The sequence below is a fragment of the Cupressus sempervirens genome, chromosome 10 (genome assembly GCF_028749045.1).
Source record: "Cupressus sempervirens isolate cs-2001-9-10 chromosome 10, ASM2874904v1, whole genome shotgun sequence".
NCBI classification, from domain to species: Eukaryota; Viridiplantae; Streptophyta; class Pinopsida; order Cupressales; family Cupressaceae; genus Cupressus; species Cupressus sempervirens.
This window is the reverse complement of record NC_143127.1, coordinates 27045119-27049523: the sequence shown is the minus strand read 5'-3', so window position 1 is coordinate 27049523 and position 4405 is coordinate 27045119. Positions and strand designations below refer to the sequence as shown.

At 31.6% G+C, this 4405-nt stretch overlaps 1 pseudogene; it reads right to left on the bottom strand.

Annotated features, from left to right (window-relative positions):
* Positions 1–546: 546 nt before the first annotated feature.
* LOC149532395 (GDSL esterase/lipase At2g36325-like) lies at positions 547–3313 on the bottom strand (annotated as a pseudogene).
* Positions 3314–4405: the final 1092 nt, after the last annotated feature.

The following is a 4405-nucleotide window of genomic DNA, read 5'->3' as shown; positions in this document are numbered from 1 at the left end:
GATGCTATCCACTCATTGAATCTCTCACTCAAAACTAAACAAGCTCCAACAAAAAGCAACTTCAATTTTCTAAACATAGATAACAATACTCTCATGCATTGCAAAATGTTATTTAGTTATAGAATGACTCGTTCTCTCTAACTAAATAAACTAAAATAAATTTGTAAAATAATACACCCGATCCAATTGAATATATTTTAAAATCTAGAGTAAAACTATGAACATTCCAATATTTTCACAACTTAATAATAAATGTACTATAATAAAAAAATATAACTCTAATATTTTAAGACTTAAAGCTTAATATAGTAATGTTTTATCTAATTTATATAATATTATTATTAAGATATTTTTAACTTTTTAAATTGACAACTACGAATAAATATTTTATTAATTAAAAAAAAAAAACTAAAAATGAATAGATCCAAAATCACACCCTAAAGTCAAACCCCATCAATCCAACCCCCAAAATTACACCCTAAACTAAAATCCCATCAATCCAACCCCAATTCAGACAAGAATTGAGAATAAGGGACCATTCGTGATCTAAATTTTAGTGTTATTATTCACTTTTCCATGTTTTCTTTTCTGTGAAAATTTGGGAGGATAAGAGTCCAAGCCCAGCCTCTTAGAAAGCCATTCTGCTAGTGATTGAAGAGAAGAAGAGCCATCTTGAACAAACCTACAATGAGAGTAGTGAAGATTTATCATCACTTGCCATCCCTTATGAGGAGGATGGTACCAATCAAAAAATAAAAATTCTTCTTGAGACTTGCACAGATGAAAAAGAGCTCTTCCTTGTTCATCATAATCAGCACACCCAACAATGGAGCTGCTCATGTTTCCATCTCTAGAACAACATGATCTACTCATCTCATGGATTCCTACTCAATACACAATATAGAAATAAGTCAATCAGTATCCTCATGTATTTATGTAATCCTATAATTATGGCTCTTAAATAGATACACTATTTAGAAGGAAAACCTGAAAAAGATAATCTTGAAATTCTTAACTACACTATAATCAATGTCTTTACCATATGCAAATGGGGTGAAGATAATATAAGAGAAGGCTGCAAAGAAATCAAGGATGAAGAAGTTGGCATCTTCAAGCTCCCTTAGCTCTAAAATGGCTTGTGATAGATATTTTTTGTGGGTGGAAACTAACTCCATTATTGTGTTCAAACATATTGCTCTAGACTGTAAGTAACCTGGTTCGCAGTCAAATGGCATGTTATTTGATACCAGAAAATTCCTTAGCCCAAGATTATATAGCTCTATGAGTTGCAGTTTCATCTTTGCTATAATACTCTTCAAAAACTTCTCTGTTCCCTGTAAACATAACCCTTAGTCACATATTTTTTAAAATCACATTTGAATCATTCTAGTACAACATGACAATTAATAATATTAGATTTTCACAATCTATTAAAAAAATATCTTTTTGTTTGTTTTTGGATTTGATTGTGTAAGTTTTTTAAGTATCAATGGATCACACTGTGTGATCCATCATCAGAATGAGAGAAGGATGTAAGATATGATCCATTGTCAGAATGAGAGAAGGATGTCAGATAATTCTTTCATCCTTATGATAGATCACAGAGTGGATCTGAAACGTTGATACTAAAAAAACTTCCACAGTTAAATCTAGAAACAAAAAAAATCATTAGAACATAGCAAGTTTGGTGATATTTATTCTTATCACTGTGGTAACATTTGTAGCAACATAATCATTTCCATTCAGAGTGAGAAGTGCTATTGAGTGCTTCAAATGATGAGAACCATATTTTTGAGATATAATGGAATCCTTGAAATTCCCAACTTGGACACTCAGCTTTGGAACTCTAAAAGTATCAAATACCCCACTATATGCTACTGCAAAGTTTATGCCTTTCCTTGCTTGTATATGATGGCTTGAACTTTTTAGAACCCTGTAGGTCATTGGAGATGGAAGACCTAAGATTTGGGCTACATAAATTTAAGAAAAAACACAAGCTTTGGTAAATGCATTCACTTGTATATTTAAAACCATGGCAATATAATCATAAAGAAAAGAAGTATTTTAATCAACAAGAACAGATTTTTACAATCTATGACAATTATTTGCAAGATCTTCTGGATTTGATTTTGTATAGTTTTTTTTAGCATCGACATTTTGAACCATCATCAAGATGAAATCAAGCATAAGAGAGATGAAACCAAGCATAAGAGGCCACAAGAAAAAAGATACACAATCATAGAGCACAGAGTTTGATTTGAAACATCCATGGTTAAAAAACTATACACAATCAAATCCAAAAGCTCTTGTAGATAAGCATTTTAATGTTAATAGATTAAGGAAATAGGATTGTTCCGATCCATGGCTCAAAGTATACAAGAGAAGCACTACTGGAGAGAACTTGTCATAGTTATCAAGACTTTAAAATTGAAAATTGCTCGTTCAATTTTAATATTATTGTACCCTGAAGAGGGCATCAATTATGAGGAGTTATATGGATGGATTGAAAAAGGATTTTGAAAGGATCCTATAGTAATCCTAAAGGGTCACGGTTTTTCTATTTCATATGATTACTTTGAAAAGTTTTGGCTTGCCTTCCAAATGCAATTTCAATAAGATTTTTTTGATAGGATTTTTATATCTTATAAAATTTGGGGGAATTTCTAGGTTCATAGTGCAAAATATAAATATACAAAATTGCAGATGAGACCCTTAAGCATTATTATACTTAGAAAATCAAAAGTCAATACCATGATCTATAATCATTATATAATTAGAGAGAAGTCAAACATATACCTATATTAGCTGATGGTGTAAAGCACTTGGAAACCCCAGTACACAGCAATGGAAAAGTTTGAGGCAAATTGACTTCTATTTATATTGCCTATCCAAATATTTTGGGCTAAAATATGCAACAACAATTCCTGATATGAACAACAGTTTCTAATATGGACCTTTGAGATCATTAGAAATTGATTTTGAGAAAGATTACCTAAATAATTAGTAAGAATTCTGCCAGATGATACCCTACCTGATGGGTGCCCAGGCCAAGTGATACCATATGGATATTTCCATGCTGAAACTATGCTATTTTTCATACTAGGATAGTAATTTCTAGTGTCTACATATGAATCTCAAAAAAAAAAAAGAGCTTTTATTTCATCTCCATTGCATATACTTACAAAAACAACACTTCAATCAATGACCACACTAAAATTATATACAAATTTTTCAATAAGAAAAGCAATTATCAATCATTACCCATTAAAACTGGCAGAAACACCAACATGACTGATGACATTTTGGTAGTCATTTTTCATGACCTTCTACATCTACGGTCAGCAAAGTTGATTGTTTGGTTTATATGGAAAAATCATCTGACTTGTTTGGTCAAGACTAAGGTCTGTGAAGTTTTCAAAGACCTTTTGGAGGAGTTCAAAATTAGAAGCTTGAAGACTGAGTTTACATTAAAAGCTCAAGAAAAGTAGAGAGATGTTGTGCCGAGTAAAACAAAACTTCTTCCAATCAGTAACCACACTAAAATTACATCCAAAAATCTTAATATGATAAGCAATTCTTAGTCATTACCAATTACCAATTACCAATTACAAAGAGCACCAAGAATATTGATGACATGTGAGCAACCATATTTGATGACCTTCTAGATCTATCATGGATACATAACATGATTACACATGTCAATTAAAGGTATGATGCTATAATTTCTTCCCTTTTTCCATATTTTTGGTGGAACATGCTACTTTATGCTAAAACCTTCATACCAATATATAATAATCGACTAATTAGTACTGATCCTTATATCTATATCATCTAACATTTTTCAAGCTTTTCATAGGTTGCAGGACACATCAAAGGCAACAAAGGCGAGGCTGGAAAAGGTTGGGCAGCACAAACTTGGCTCTGGGGGATATTCAAAAATCAAAGCATGCATTGTAAGTAGCAATAAATGAATTGCAAAGAAAAAATATTTATAAAATGCAAATAATTTTGTTAATTAATGAAAAAATGCAGGGCGCTGATTTTAATCTGGAGGCCATGGAAGAACACAAAAAAATTGCCTTCAAGCAAGGCTATGTAGTGGTGGCTGGACGCCTATGGAAAGCTTCCATTGCCCCAACTGAACAATCTCCTACATCACGTGCACAGGTAAATATGCCAAAAAATATATTAGAAATTGAATACTTGAGCAACAATTTATTTGATAATAATGTGCATGACATTGCAATGCAGCCTGTTAATTGTGACACATATCATATGCAGCATCATGAAGCCCTTGATGTGCATCATACTATCGATGGAGGTTCTCATTTTTTATGTAAAACTAATTATGTAATTATTAATAAAATTTAACATCTTTAATTGAACTTGGTGTAACTTTTTTGTG